Below are 16551 nucleotides of genomic sequence, written 5' to 3' on the forward strand. Positions count from 1 at the left end.
GCAGGGTGGGCCCTCTCCGCGAGTACCCCGCAGGAAGGCAGGGGACACCCCACTGATGGCAGGGTTACCACTCTTGAGCACGTCCCGTGTGCCAGACGTCGGGTGAGTGCTCTACGGTTAGCATCTCACTGAATCCTGATAATAATCTCACGAGACAGATCCTGTTACTCTCACATTTTTTACAGATGAGGAAACTGAAGCACAGAGCAGCCTGCCCAAGGTCACCCAGGGATTTGAACTCGGGTCCGTCTGCCTCCACAGCTCTTGGCAGCTGCGGTCTGTGCTGTTGGCCAGCCGCTGCACGGGGAATGCTGGGGAAGGCCTTTCCCTTCCCAGGCTTCCTTCCAAGAACACTCTGAACCCCCAGGAGGAAGAGGTTGGTGTGAATCCAGATGCAGTCAACGCCAACCAGCCTGGGAGCGGAGCGGATTCTGAAACCTCACTGCGCGGGACTGTGTGTGTGTGTGTGTGTGTGTGTGTGTGTGTGCGCCCAAGGGCAGCAGGGGTAGGGGTGGGGGTGGGGAGGAAGGAAGCTCAGCCTCACCACAGTCAGCTGGGGCGGCGTGGCTGTTCCCAGCCTCCACACCACAAAACACAGGGCAGCAGATGCTTAGCAAATGGGTGTGTGGGAGGGAGACTTACCCTCAGACGGCGGGTGGGCAGGCGGTGTCACCAAATTGCTCAACAAAGCCACCTTGGCTTTGAACTTTGAGCCAGGATCTGCTGGAACAGGGCATGGGGAGGTAGCAGCGGCATTCACCACTGTGAAGAGGAGGTCTGCCATCCCTCCTGCCCCCCCAAGTGGGAGAACACAGCCTGGGAAACAGCCAAGAACTGAAAAGCCACTGCTCACCTATATTCGCATGAATTTTTACAGCTGGAGAGAGAGACACAAACACGGTAGGGCCCGGGGCCCTGGGCTTCGTGCTGGAGAGAAAGCAAGGCTCCTGCCACGAACCTGGCCTGGACACGGAGCCAGCCAGCTTTCGCGGAGTGACGTCCACACGCCAGCGCTGCCGTGCGCATCACCCCTCTGAGCGCCCGCCCCCCCCCCCCCCCCCCCCCCCCCCCCCCACCGTGAGGGAGATACTGTTACCAGGCCCATTTTGCTCGAGAAGAGAATCATTATGCCCGGAGAGATTAATAACTTGCCAAGGTCACATGTCTCTCCCCCGCTTCTGGTTCCCACGAGGAGGGATATTCCCTAAAACTTGCTTTTCCGTCTTCACTCTCACTGTCCACGGCAATGGAACGGCTTGTCTGATTGGGGAAAACTTGGGAAATTCATCCACGATGCTCTGCGGTGCTCCATCCTTCTTCCAGCCTCCCTTAGGAAGTCAACTTTGTCCTCACGACGCTAAGCTACATCCTCCATGCTAGCTTTAGTGACAATTAAGAGGGTACTTTGGCTCTCTGCCATTCCTTTGTCTTTTTAGCCATTGTGTTAGGAACCTGGATGCGGGAGAGGGGTGCTGTTTTTTGGAAGGCTCTTCACAGATCCCAACACCGCTTGGGAGGACCCTGAGCCCGAAGGCTCTGGCCAAACCACTCCCATCTGACCAGGATATGCTTCTCTCCCTCCAGGTCTTGGCAAAGGACACTCTTGGCTTGAGGATCATTTTCCCTTGTCACTAGCAGCGCCTCTCCAACCCCACACTTTTTTTTTGGACTGGCTTTTTTTCTTTCCCGGGATGAGGAAAACCAAGTCTTGCACACAGTTTCCAGTCCTTACACTGGAATAGGTTATGAGAGGGTCTCCCTGGGGTGGGTGGTAGTGTCTTGGCCTAGGTACCGGCTCTTTCCCTAGTCATCTGGGAGAGCATCGACAATGGGTAGTGACCACCCACGGTGCTCCCAGTCTAGCTGGCTAACTCAGGGAAAAACCCAGGCAGCCGATATACATAAACCCCATGTCAGGCCCTATATATCCCAGGGGCCAGTTCCATGGGGTCTGGCGGGCAATTCAGAGTCCTCTATGTCTCTGTGGGATTCTAGGGCAAGGCCATGCTACCTTGCTTTGTGACTGTGAGCAAAGTCTTTACCTGCTCTATGCTTCGATTTCCCCATCTGCAATATGGGAAGATACTACTTGTACTCCTGTCTGTCTCCCAGGACTGACAGGAGATCAAATATGTAGAACTTATTTGAAAAGGAATAAAAGTCCCCATGAGATAGAAGGGAATGATCATGAGCTTTCATAATAGACCCAAAGGTCTTTAGTTTTGTCAGCAGTACTGACCCACCCATATTTCGCATTTGGGTAACTGAGCCCAACGCCCTTTGCGAGTTCATTCCAGGGGACCAGCCCTCCCCCCACCCTCTCCGCCCTTACAGATCCAGCGACACTGCCTAAGCAGATGAGGGCCTCACGCTCCTGGACCACAGTGATTGCGGTCAGGGATGGTCATGTGACCCAGTCAGGGTCAATGAGACTTTGGCTAGGACTTTTGGAAAAGAGAGTCTCTGTGGAGATCCTGGAAAGGGTCCAGGGGCTAAACCTGATGCTGCTGGCTTGTTACCACGCTAACCCCAAACTAAAGCTGAAACAAATCTGGAGCCAAGAAGCAGAGTGAAACCAAGTCCTGATTTTAACAGGTGAGCCCCACACACCAGCCATGCCCCCCTGTGATATTGTGATTTGTAATAAGAAGTATATATTTGGTATGTGACCACCAGCTTCTGGCTTACAGCTCCTAAAACACCTTTGGAATTTCCTGAGAAGACCGGAAAGTGGGTGGGGGAGGGGTGTCTTTTGTTATGTTAATGAGCGATCTTTGGAAAGCGCCTAAGGAAGGGCTAGTTGCCTGCCAAACCAATCTTCTGATTAGAGGGTTGGAACTTTCAGTCCCAGCTACTGACCTCCAGGAGAGTTACGGGGGTGAGAGGTTGAAGGTTGAATTAATCACCAACGGCCAATGATATAATCGATTGTGCCTCTGTAATGAAGCCTGCCTAAAAACCCAAAAGGACTGAGTTTGGAGAGCTTCTAGACTGGTGAACACGTGGAAATCTGGTGAGCTCGGAAAGAGCATGAAGGCTCTGTGCCCTTTGCCCATACCTTGTCCTATGGGTCACTTCCACCCGGTTGTGCCTGAGTTCTATCCTTTTATAATAAACCTTTAATCTAGTAAGTAAACTGGTTCTCTGAGTTCTGTGAACCGCTCTAAAGAATTCATCGAACCCGAGGAAGGGAGCATGGGAACCTCCAATTTTCAGCTAATCAGTCAGAAGCACAGGTAAACAGCCTGGACTTGCAGCAAGCATCTGAACTTGGAGGGGCACAGTCTGGTAAGACTGAGCCCTTAACCTGCAGAATCCAACACTAACCCCATGTGGATAGAATACAATTGAGCTGAACTGTAGGATGCCTAGCTGGTGTCTCAGACAATGCCTTGGTGGTGTGGGGGACCCCAGCCCCCTGACCACACACACACCTTGGAAATTGGGAACAGACCCCCATTACCATGCCTGGTCTTTTCAGTTTAAGGTAAGCCGGATTGGATTTTCTGTCCCTTGTTACCAGGAGAACCCTAAGGGATGCGGCACTATCTCATTTAACGTTGAATTTGAACCAGGTCTCCTGGTCTCTAGGGCCTGCATTCTACCCACTCCAGGTTTTGAGAAGGAATGAGTCTCAGACTCATAGCTGCAACACATACTTCAGTCAGCAGTAGGGCATCTGCTGGGAGAGGAGCCCTGATTCTCCTGCAGCCAGTGGTTGAGGGGAGGACTTAATTCACCGGTGTTCTCCGCCCTGCCCCGTGGAAGGAAACCTTCCCTGGAAGGAAACCACCAGGAGGAGGAGTTTAGTCAATTCCTGTAGGGTTTAAGGTTGATGTCAAGAGCTGGGAGGGCTTGAAATGGCCCTTTTCTCCTCCTTGCAGGGATCGATGCTTCTGTATCCACCTTTTAGAGTTCTGCTGCTTTTTTTTTTTTTTTTCTGAAGATACTGGAGTCTGGCAAAACACAAATACATCCCAGGCCTCCCGGGGCTTACAACCTGTGCTGCTATCAGTCATGAGTTTTGTAGGAATAATGGCTTTGAGAGGAATTTAGTGCATAGTGGGGATGGTAGATGCCGCACTCTGGGAGGGGAAAAAGGTGCAAAGGGGACATCTCATGATTGGATAAACTTCAACGGGTTGAGGGAGCAGGTCAGCCGTGTATGTTGGATAATGGGGTAAAATAATAAAATACCTTCCAGATATCTTCCACATTTGCTTCAGCATAACATGGGGATGGGGAAAGTGGTAGAGACATAGAAGAACTAAGATTAGCCATGAGCTGATCATTACTGAAGCTCGGTTATGAGTGTGTGAGGGTTTATTCTGTCTACTTTGCACATATGTTCGAAATTTTCCATAGTAATTTTTAAAAGCATAATGAATAACTTAAAAAACATGTTTTGTGTTTTAGTCTTTCCAGAACCCTTTACACATATCTTGTATGCACCTCGCAAATGATTTCCCCCCTATTTTTAAACTGGGGCGCTTGGGTGGCTCAGTCGGTTAAGCATCCAACGCTTGGTTTCAACTCAGGTCACGATCTCAAGGTTTCATGAGTTCAAGCTCTGCGTGGGGCTCTGCGCTGGCGGCAAGGAGCCTGCTGGGGGTTCTTAGTCTCCCTCTTCCTCTGCCCCTCCCCTACTTGCGCTGTTTCTGTCTCTCTCGGGATAAATAAATAAGCTTTAAAAACATTAGAAAAAAATAAAGATGGTGCAATTAAGGCTGGAGAGGCTAATGCATTTGTGCAGGTGGAACTGCAAGGTGGACCCCAGCCTTGGGACTCCTGCCTTCTAACGTTAGTCTGGGGCAGGCGTCAACACAGGCAGGTTGGGCAGCCCCTGCTCGGTGGGGGTGGACAGGCAGGGATGACAGCCAGGTAAACCAGGGCCGTCCACCTCCAGATCTAGAGGCAGCCCGGTCTGTGTATAACTGGTGTGGCTCAGACTCCGCAGGGCCTCAGGGAGTCATGGAGTGCACAGTGGAAAGCTCTCAGCCACCGATTTCACGGGCTCCTTGGCAGTTAAGAAAACACAGAGTCTAGCACAGCAGGCTCCGGACCCTTTCATGGGCACCCTGAGAACTGCTGCCTGAACATCTGGGTCTGATAAAGGGAGACCCACGTGGGCTTCCCTGCCCCCTTTCCCATAACTATTTCCGCACTTACCCTTGAAGCTCTGTGCGTGTGGCTGTTCTTTTCTTTCCTTTCCTCCAAACATATGGATTCCCAGCTCCTATTTCAAACTCAAATGCTCCTCTCCTATAAACTCCCCAAAGCTCTCAATTTCCTTTTTCCATTGCTCATTCTTTCCTAAAGTGCATGAAAAAGCCTCTCTGAGCTCTGTTCCAATTTCCTTGTTTATAAAAGAAGGGCAAGGGGAACAGTGATTTCAGTGATCAAGGTTAAGCATGGCCTGATTCCTTCCTTAGGAGAACACACCTCAATAGCCTGGGAGATCAAAGCTTACCAGGTACAAGAACTAATCACAGGAAAGCCCTGATTCCCCCCCAGTACTCAGCCTGCAGGAGGCCTGATACAGACCATCTGCTCCCTTTAGCTGGCTGAAATGTCCTTTCTGAAAGTCGCTAATAGAACAGAAAAAAGAAAAGTCGCGAGCGGGCACGATTCCCGGAAGGTTACTGCTCAAGTAGGAGTGTGTTATCTGGGGAGGGAGGAACAGGTCCTGGCCTGCTCCTTAGCCCGTGGCCTTGTATTTCCTCACAATAATGGCACCTTACTCCTTACAGGCAGCAAAAGCCCAACCCCCAGCACTGAAACTGTACACATCAGCATCGACTGGGGCCAGGGAGGACAGGCAGTTGGATGCACTGTCCAGGGCCTGGGGGACAGAAGGTCCTCACCCAGGCAGAGGTCACAGACGCACTAGCGCCTGCAGCTGCCCGGAAGGTAACACTGATGGCCTGCGGGGTGAGGTGATACAAGGCAGCTGACACCGGTCAGCTTGGAAGAGCAATGGGTGGTGGCAAGTAAGGACTGGAGACGACGAGTCCTCTCTGACAGGCGCTGCAGCTCCTCACCTCGGGCTGGTTATTGCCAGGGAAGAAAGTGAGCTCTAGCTTGCCAGATCTTCCATTTTTCCCAGGAAGGGGAGGTCTGGATTTTACACGAAGGCTCCCAACTTGAGAATGGGTCAAAAGGAAAAATACTGCAAAGGCTGACAGCACCAGCCGAATAAAACCCGAGTTCACCTCCACGCCCCGTTTGCACCCCTGACCTAGGGAGCAGGTCCTCAATATCTGCAGCGCGGCAGGGAAGGTCAGGGTGGAGGTCAGATGACGCCACGTGGCCAAGGGCCGGGCTGGTGCACTGAGGAGGTGAGGCTGCTTGCCCTTCCCCGGGGCTCATGAAACGTTGTCAGGCTTCTGTCATCCCGTCACTCTGCCTCAGCTGCCAGGTGGGTCCTAACCAACAACCCTCCAACCCACTTCAGAAAGTCTCTTCCTCTCCAAGCCCAGTTCAAGCAGCAGTTCAGAGCTCTCTCTTCAGGTAAGCCAAGTCATTCCTTCCACCCCTCACTGGATCTGAGTCAACTTTTTAAAAAAAAATTTTTTTTAATGTTTTATTTATTTTCTGAGAGAGAGAGAGAGAGACAGCAAGAGCAGGGGAAGGTCAGAGAGAGAGGGAGATACAGAATCTGAAACAGGCTCCAGGCTCTGAGCTCAAGCTGTCAGCACAGAACCCGACGCAGGGCTCGAACCCACGAACCGTAAGATCATGACCTGAGCTGAAGTCAGACGCTTAACTGACTGAGCCACCCAGGCACCCCTAAAAAATTTTTTTTAATTGCTTATTTATTTTTGAGACAAAGAGAGACAGAGTGCGAGCAGGGGAGGTACAGAGAGAGAAGGAGATGTGGAATCTGAAGCAGGCTCCAGGCTCTGAGCTATCAGCACAGAGCCCGATGTGGGGCTCGAACCCACGAACCGTGAGATCATGACCTGAGCGGAAGTCAGAAGCTTAACCAACTGAGCCACCCAGGCGCCCGTTTGAGTCAACTTTCAAAACAACTTAAGATTCACCTGCCCATAGATGAAATCGAATAACACCGGCCTTTCTCTCATACTTGACGACACCATGACCAGTGACTCTGGGTACTTGCGAAGCTCCTTCCCCCAGGCCCCAAAAAGCCTACTGTGCTTCAAGGATAGCTTGAAATGGAGGCATAGAGCTAAAAGCTATGTGTCAAAGACACATTTATTTGGCAGGATCCCAAAGAGCTGGGAGAACCATGTACTAAGCTATTTCTAAAAGTTTAGAGGTCTTCCTGAATTGTGCATAAGAGAGGTAAGCAGAATTGCCTTTCAACAGGATGTGACCTAGAGCACTGAGAGATGAGGAAAGACCACAGGCCAAGGTACAATCATCGAATCTCTTTCCCTGGCACCACCTTTACTCGGCCACTCAGAATGTTTTATTCGTGCAATTCCCTCCACACAGGGAGTGAGGCAGGTGGGCGGAGGGGAGGGCAAAGAGACGTTCCAGAGCAAGGGAAAGTGCTCTGCACAAGCGACTGCCTGTAGCTGAGTGTGTGCCTGCAGCTCTGGGTGTGTGCGGATTTGCATGCTTAGTTTGTACGCAAGCCATTTTGGTCCGAGACGTGTTTCTGTGCTTCAGGAAATACCTCCCAGGGGAAACTTCCTGACTCGTGTCTGTCTCCTACCCCTTTAACACACTACGGCTGTTCATTTCATCGATATCTACCTACAGAGCACCTTCTCGGGGTCTGGCACCGAGATGACATCAATGAACAGGAAAGGCCCAGTCCTGGTCCTCAGGAGGCCCGCTGTTAAGAGGGAGGCAGACAGGTGAATGGGAGACTGCACATCAGCGAGCAAGCACTTGGACAGTGCAAGCAGACGTAGGGAGGGCACGGAGGAGGAGGCCCAGCTTGAGAGGCAGAGGGGAGGAGTCCGGGAACACATTCTGGAAGAAATGAGGTCTAAGCTGAGATGTGAAGGTCAAGTTGGTACTGGACCAGGTAAAGGGAAGGTGGGTGCTTCAGGCAGAGGAACCAGCATTCACAAAGGTCTGGGGTAGATTTTCTCCTGGTCGGCCCCAGTACTTGATGAAAATCTGCTGTTTGAGCTCAGGCACAGGCCATCCCTGGGAGAGGTTCACGGGAGTTCTGGGCCCAAGTATGGGACTGATATGGCCGTGGCCGGAAGCCAAGGCTGAGAGCCTTCAAAGTCACTGTTGTCACATTCAAACAGCTTCGCTGAAAGCATCCAAAATGCCCTCCTGTCCTTAAGATCCTCAGATGACAGGATAGAGCAATAGGTGTTCAGGGGACACTTTGGAGCACGGCCCTTCATACACACACACACACACACACACACACACACACACACACAAGGCGGGCTAGGTAGACTAAGTGTCAGATTTTTTATATAATTTTTTAAAGTTTTTATGTATTTATTTTGAAAGAGACAGAGAGTGCGAGCGGGGGAGGGGCAGAGAGAGAGGGAGACAGTGCTGTCAGCACAGAGCCCAACGTGGGGCTGGATCTCATGAACCATGAGATCATGACCTGCGCTGAAATCAAGAGTCAGACGCTTAACCAACTGAGCCACCCAGGTGCCCCTTGTACTATTTTTTATGGAGGAAAGTGAGGCTCTAAGTGGAAAAGTATCCAAGGGCACTGGCGCCTTCATTCACTCACTGACTCCACATAACGAAGGCAGCACCTGCAGTCGGCAGGCTTGTATTAGGTGCTGTGGATACGGTGAATGACAAATACTCCTTATTCATAGAAGCCAGGGTTCAAACCCATTGCTCTGATTCCAGTGCTGCGCCCTTTCCAATACACTGTACAGCGCGTCGGATACGGGGTCTCTGGGGCAGTGGTGCAGTGGGTGGGCGTTTACAGCCCCACGGGGTTTGTCAGCAAGCCTCCACCCCACCCTGCAAACACACCATCAAAGAACACACTGCCTAGTTGCTATGCAAATGTATCTTCAAGGCAAGGTGCCCAGAGTTTCTCTGGGAGTCCCTCCCATATAGAAACCTACCTACCAATGGCTGTCCTGGCACTGGTTGTCTTTGAGTCACTGAAAATTTTCCTATTCCACCTCCACCCTCTGTACTAGCCTAAAGAGAGTGCTTTTAAACCCTCACCTTGGGGCGCCTGGGTGGCTCAGTGGGTTAAGCGTCTGGCTCCCGACTTTGGCTCAGATCCTGATCCCCTGGTCGTGAGATCGAGCCCCATGTCGGGCTCTGTGCTGAGCCTGGAGCTTGCTTGGGATTCCCTCTCCCTGTCCCTTCGCCCCTGCCCTACTTGCATGAATGTGCTCTCTGTCTCTCCCAAAAAAATAATAATAATTAAGAAAAAAAAACCCACCCTCACCTTTGGCAAGCCTTCCCTCTAAACACTGTTCTATAGAAGTAGGGATGGGATAAAGGTTCTTTCAAAGGAAAAGGCAGTGGAGGGGGGGTTCAGGGGGGATTGAGGAAAAAAAGCAGGGGATAAAGCAGGGGAAAGCTCAGGAAGAAGACATACGAGACCCTTAGACAAGTCTACCATGAGCCACATGTGGCCAAGGTCAGAAATGACTGGCAAAGCCCGACCAGACAGGCATCTCTCAAAGACGTTTGGGAGAGGCTGCTGTATCTCCCCGGAGCCTGGGCAATGTTATTTCCTGGGGCAAAGCAAGTCACAAAGGATGCAAGCTGATGACTGAATGTCTGGGGCAGGGTGGCAGGCACTGCCAGGAGGTGGGGGTGGAGCAGGGGAAAGGGAGGAGGGGCAGAGCGTTGGCTGGTTTCACACAGACAAATCTCTTCATTTTTCCAGACTGGAAAAAGCTGTTTGGGCTGTGCACATTTGCAGAGAGTCACGGTATTTACTACGCTTCCTGCCTCAACAGATTTCTTTTTGTCATTCAGTCAAACGCAGCTTGTATATTTCGTAGCCAGAGCTGAACAGCCCATGGGGGCTCTTCCCCCAACGCTGTGTTCGAAAACACGTCACCAGTGACTCCAGCTCATATGGGCAGCAGGAGTGGGGGTAGCAATGTTTTAGAGATAAAGACCCATATTTAGACAGTGTCTCCCCCTCGGAGGTATTTAATAACACTCCTTAATTGCCCAGCCCACATTGTTTTCTGGGCAGCCATAAGAACAAACTGCTCTTCTAGAAACGGATTCCTGCACTTGGCACATGACTCTCAGTTATCCATTTTGATGGTGGTGGTGGGTGAAGTACGGGAAAAGTGGTTAATTAAAAAAAAAACCCAAAAACAAAAACAAAAACCCTTCTTTCCAGACTGTGTCTATGCGGAGTTCAGCTCCAGACATGCTTCTGGCCAGATGTCGGATTGGAAAATTGGCTGTTGAGCCGCCGTATGCTAGAACAGTACTTCAATCCAACAAACGTTAACTGAGCACTTACTATGTGCGAGGCGCAGCGTGAGGGGTGGGAGGAGCCAAACTGACCACAACTTAACATGCACTTTACATTTTTTAATAGAAAACAGGGGCGGGTGGGTGGCTCAGGTGGTTAAGTGGCTGACTTCAGCTCAGGTCATGATCTCACAGTCCGTGGGTTCGAGCCCTGCGTCGGGCTCTGTGCTGACAGCTCAGAGCCTGGAGCCTGTCTTCAGATTCTGTGTCTCCTTCTCTCTCTGCCCCTCCCCTGCTCACGCTCTGTCTCTCAAAAAAAAAAATAAACATTAAAAATTAAAAAAAAAAAACAGTGTGAGCCCGATGCCACACACAGCCAATGGTGGAATTTGGGGCATCTAATATGGACCAGGTCAGTAAGGGAAGTCTTTTTGGGGGGAGGGGAGAGACCCCTTCGCATCCCACTCGTAGGCTCCCATATGCATAATGCCAGCCAAACCAGCACCTGGCAGTACAGTTATCACATCCTGCTCAAACAACCTAGAGTCACGCTTCCCCGAGAGTTGGAGAGGGGGCACCTCATGCTGGGAGATGATATGACACATTCGGGCAATGTCCGACCCCTCTGGCCAAGGGGAGGGTGAATAACCAGGCACCCCTGATGATGCGGGTTAGCATCCCCTGATGCAGTGGAATACAGCCTCTAACTTCTTCCTCTTCTTGGGTTGCCAAAGCACAAGATCATCTTGCATTGATTTAAAGACAGAAAAGACCCACAGAGACTTCTCCTCAGGCTTGTTTTTGAGTCAGGAGCTCTGGGGAGCCAGAGGGGTGGAGGCCAGTGGAGGGAAGCAGGAGTCTTTAGAGGACCAGGGAGCTGGGGGAGCTAGGAATTCTGTATAGTCCAAGTTGACGACGCCAGATGTAGCTCAATTTTTTTTTTCTTTTAAGAGACTGTTACGGGTTTCCTTTCCAAAGTGGAACTGCAGGGATGGAAAAATGAGTTTCAGTTGCTATGGAAATAGGGGTTGGCTGGAGCCTGCAGGAGCAGCAGCTGGGGTAGAACAAGTGGCCAGGAACCTGGCCCTGTGACAGAGGGGCTTCCGGCTGGGGCTAAGACAACAATAGGCTTCAGCAGGGAGGAGGAGGAGGGAAGAAGAGAGAGGAGACAGAGACTGTCTCCAGAGGCTGCCGCCTATGGATTCTGCAGACACGTGGAGAGAGAAAAAGAGAGTGTGTGTGTCTGTGTGTGTGTGTGTTGCATGTGCATCCCCACAGGCAAAAAAAAAAAGAGAGAGAAGCAAAATAAATCACTGCCTGAGAAAGAACAGAGTTTCACTGGAGATCTGAGGTCAAGAAAGCCCTAAGACAGTTAAATGACAGATGAGAAGAGAGGCTTGTTGTTTTAAAGACTTGCAGGGGGTGAGGAAATGCCTGGGCAGGGACTGGCCCTCGCACTCTGTGCTCCTCACCTTTTGTCCTCACACATCTCCTCAAATTGAAACTGATGTGGGCCAGAAACACAGCCAACAAAATCCCCGCGGGGTTAGTGAGACTGTGGGGGTGAGCACGCTGCGGGCTCTGTTTCATCTGCATCTCTGGGTGACTGTTCTGCTCCAGGTAGAGGCTGCATGCCCTAGGGGCTTGAGGGTCTTAGAGCTTCCAGCTTCGAAGGCAACGGAATGTTCTCAGCACCACTTGCTGAGGAGATGCTTTGACTAGGGTTATGGGGACTTCAGGTCTTTGCTGGATCCCTCAGCAGGGCCCACCTGGAGGAATATTATTCTATTCCCACTCCTACCCCAGTAAGAGCAACCTTGCCCAGCCCCTTTCCTCCCATCGTGGTGGGGGTGAGTGGACAGGGGAACCTCACATCCACAAAGGAACTCAGAGTTAGGCTTCTGACACTATATAATTCAATCACTGTCTATATATGTTGTCCCTGAGAAACACTGACAGGATCATAGAGTTTAAGTTGTATTTCTTCAATTTTCAATATCAAGACCCTCCAAAAGTGGAAGTAAGCATCAAAGATGAATCCTTGTAAATAAAGCTAACCAAGAAGGTGAAGACTTATACACTGAAAACTGTAAAACGTTGCTGAGAGAAATTAAAGAAGATGCAAATAAATGGAAAGACATCCCATGTTTGCTGATAGGGAAGCTTAACATTAAGTTGGCAATACTACTCAAAGCAATCTATAGATTCCATGCAATCTTTATCAAAATCCCAATGACCTTTTTTTCAGAAATAGAAAAATCTATACTAAAATTCATATAGAATCTCAGGAAACCCCAAAGAGCCAAAATGATCTCGAAAAAGATGAGCAAAGTAGGGCTCACACCTTCTGATTTCAAAACTTACAAAGGTATAGCAATCAAAACAGCAGCTACTGGTATACAAACAGACATATAGACCAACAGAATAGAGTAGAGAGCGTAGAAATAAACCGTCATGTATATATGGTCAAATGATTTTCAACAGGAGGCCAAAAACACTTAATGGGGAAAGGACAGACTATTAAACAAACAGTGTTGGGAGAACTGAATATCCACATGCAAAATAAATGAAGCTGGACACTTTGTACCACATACAAAAATGTATTAAAGTAGATCAAGGGGCGCCTGGGTGGCTTAGTCGGTTAAGCGTCTGACTTTCGCTTAGGTCATGATCTCGCGGTTTGTGGGTTCGAGCCCCGCGTCGGGCTCTGTGCTGACTGCCAGCTCAGAGCCTGGAGCCTATTTTCAGTCTGTGACTCCCTCTCTCTCTGACCTTCCCCTTCTCACGCTGTCTCTCTGTCTCTCCTAGAAATAAATAAAAATATTAAAAAAAAAAATAAAGTAGATCAAAGACCTAATCAGAAAATCTAAAACTATAAACTCTTATGAGAAAACATACAGTAAAAGCCTCATGACATTGAATTTGACAATGATTTCTTGGAGATAACACCAAAAGCATAAACAGCAAAAGAAACACTAGATAAACTGAACTTCATTAAAATTAAAAACTTTCGTGTATCAAAGGGCGCTATCAACAAAGTGAAAAGACAGGATGGGAGAAAATATTTGCAAATCATATTTCTAATAAGGGATGAATATCCAGAAAATATAAAGAACTCCTACAGCTTAACAGTAAAAAACAAAAACAAAAACAAAAAACCAAAACTCAACCTGACTCAAAAATGCGCAAAGGACCTAACAGATGTTTCTCCAAAGAAGATATACAGATAGTCAATAAGCACATGAAAAGATGCTCAACATCACTAGTCATCAGGAAAACGCAAATCAAAACCACAATGAGATCCTATTAGAATGGCCATTATCGAAAAACAAGAAAATAACAAACGTTGACAAGGATGTGGAGAAGAAACCTCTGCACATTTTTGGTGGGAATGAAAAATGGTATAGATACTGAGGAAACGGTATGGAGATTTCTCAAAAAATAAAAGAGTAGAATTACCTTATGATCCAGCGATCACACTCTGGATATATACCCAAAAGAATTGAAGGCAGGGACATCTGTACACTTGTGCTTGTGACAATATTATTCACAACAGCCAAAACATGAAAGTCCCCAAGCATCCGTGGACAGAGGAGTGGATAAACCAAATGCCGTACAGGCATACAATAGGATACGATTGCATCATAAGAAAGGAAGGATGTGGGGAGCCTGGGTGGCTCAGTAGGTTAAACATCCGAAATAGGCTCAGGTCATGATCTCACGGTTCATGGGTTTGAATCCCGTGTCGGGCTCTGTGCTGACAGCTCAGAGCCTGGAGCCTGTTTCGGATTCTGTATCTCCCTCCCTCTCTGACCCTCCCCTGCTCACGCTGTCACTCTCACTCTCTCAGAAATAAATAAAACATTAAAAAAAAAAAAAAAGGAAGGATATTCTCACACGTGACATAACATGGATGAACCTTCGAGGCATTATACCAAGTGAAATAAGCCAGTCACAAAAGAACAAATATTGCACAATACCATGGCTACAGGGTACCTGGAGGAGTGAAAATCATACAGACAGAAAGCATAGTGGTGGTTGTCAGAGGCTGGAGGAAGGAGGGAATGGGGAGGAAATTAAAATTAATCAAACAATTGAACTCATTGTTTACTGAGTTGAGGAAGATGAAAAACTTCAAGAGATGGATGGTGGTGACAGTTGCTTACACAACCACGTAAAGGTACTTCGTGCCACTGAACTGTATGTTTTTATATGGTTAAAATGGTAAACTTTATGTCATATATATTTTCCCATAGTTAGAGTGTGTGTGTGTGTGTGTGTGTGTGTGTGTGTGTGTGTGTAATTAACATAGGGTCGGCCTCTTGACTCTTGAGAAGTTCTGCCCCCGCAGGCTGTCTGTCCAGTTGAGCCCAGTCAGCACCCAGGACAAGTCCCTTCCCCTTGTCAAAACTTACAGGGGTGCAAACAAGACCACAGGCTGGTGTGGCGAGCCCCTCGTGTGCAGGCGGACAGAAAGCTGAACGGAGATGTTGCTCTGATGCAGAGTCTCGAGTGCTGAGGGCTGTCAGGCAAGAGCGAGCACAGAGGGGACTTCTGCTCGGCTGTCAGGTGAAACCACACAGGAAGTGGTGCTTCAGGGGGCTTTGAAGGAATAAGGAACCCCAGGTGGCTTGTCTGGCTGGCTGGCTCTGTGACTCAGAAACACAAGTGGGGACAGAATGCTGGTTCAGCAGGGAGAGGAGGTGGCCATGGAGAAGGTGAGAGGAACATGTGCTGCACAAGCCCGTCGTCTCGGAAGGTAAGTGTTATAAAGGCATATTTGGCCTTGATCTGTAAGAACAGACCCAGAAGGAATTTCAATGCCAAACTCACAGTAATGACAGCTTCTACGTACAGAGGACTTACTATGGTGCATCTTACTCAATAACCCTAAATGGTACGGAGCAACATTAGCTCCATTTTCAGCTGAGAAAACTGAGGCCCAAGTGGTTAAGCAACTTGCCAAAAACACACACATGGCCAGTAAGTGCTGGAGCTGGGGTGTCAACCCAGAACTACATGGGGTCTCAAACTCTAATACACACGAGAAACGCCTCAGGAGCTAGTTTGAAAACATAAATCCCATTCCCAGTAGCCAAAGATGGAACATTTTGAGCAACAAAACTAAGTAGTATTGGATTATAACCCAGAGTACAAAATAAAACCCGTGAGTCCATATTATTATAAATAAAAAAAGAAATTTGGATGAGCTGCATCATCTGTGCTGAAGAATTCTAAATAAATAATGTAAATACACTACCCTAAAGAAGGCAAGATCGAACTCCCCAGTCCCTGAAGCCTGGGCTGGGTGTAATGACTTCCTTCTAAGAGTGCGCCATGGAATGGGGTGGGGGTGGAATGGTATGGAGTAACCGTACAGTGGACAGACCTGACTGACAAACGTTCAGTCAGGTGATCGAGGTCACTATCAACAGTGACAGGTCATGTTGACATTAGGGATGCTTGGCCATGAAATGACAAACATGGAACTTTACCTCTGTGGCCTTCTTCTCCCAAACCCGTAACCCCAGTATAACCATGAGAAAAATATCAAATTCCAAAAGAGGGGTATTCTACAACATACCTGACCAGTACTCCTCAAAACTAGGCAGGTCATTAAAAACAAGGAAATTCTGGGGCACCTGGGTGGCTCAGTCAGTTAAGCGCCTGGCTTTGGCTTACGCCACGATCTCATAGTTCATGGGTTAGTTCATGGGTTAGAGCCTGCTTCAGATTCTGAGTCTCCCTCTCTCTCTGCCCGTCCCCTACTCATGCTCTGTCTCTCTCACTCTCTCAAAAAACAAATAAACATTAAAAAAAAAAAACCTTAAAAAACGAGGAAATTCTAATACAGTTGCAGCCAGCAAGAACCAAAGGAGAAGTAACAACTAAATGTGATACTAGATACTAGATGAGTTCTTGGAATCAAGAAAAGTAAACACTAAGAAAATCTGAATCAGAGGACTCTAGATGCTGGTGAGGATGTAGAGAAACGGGCACCCTCCTACACTATTGGTGGGAATGCAAACTGGTGCAGCCCCTCTGGAAAACAGTGTGGAGGTTCCTCAGGAAACTAACAATAGAACTCCCTTATGACCCAGCAATAGCACTGCTAGGAATTTACCCAAGGGATACAGAAATGCTGAGGCATAGGAGCACATGTACCCCAATGTTCATAGCAGCACTCTC

Source organism: Hyaena hyaena, unplaced genomic scaffold (assembly GCF_003009895.1).
Source record: "Hyaena hyaena isolate Hyena2069 unplaced genomic scaffold, ASM300989v1 scaffold_7, whole genome shotgun sequence".
NCBI classification, from domain to species: Eukaryota; Metazoa; Chordata; class Mammalia; order Carnivora; family Hyaenidae; genus Hyaena; species Hyaena hyaena.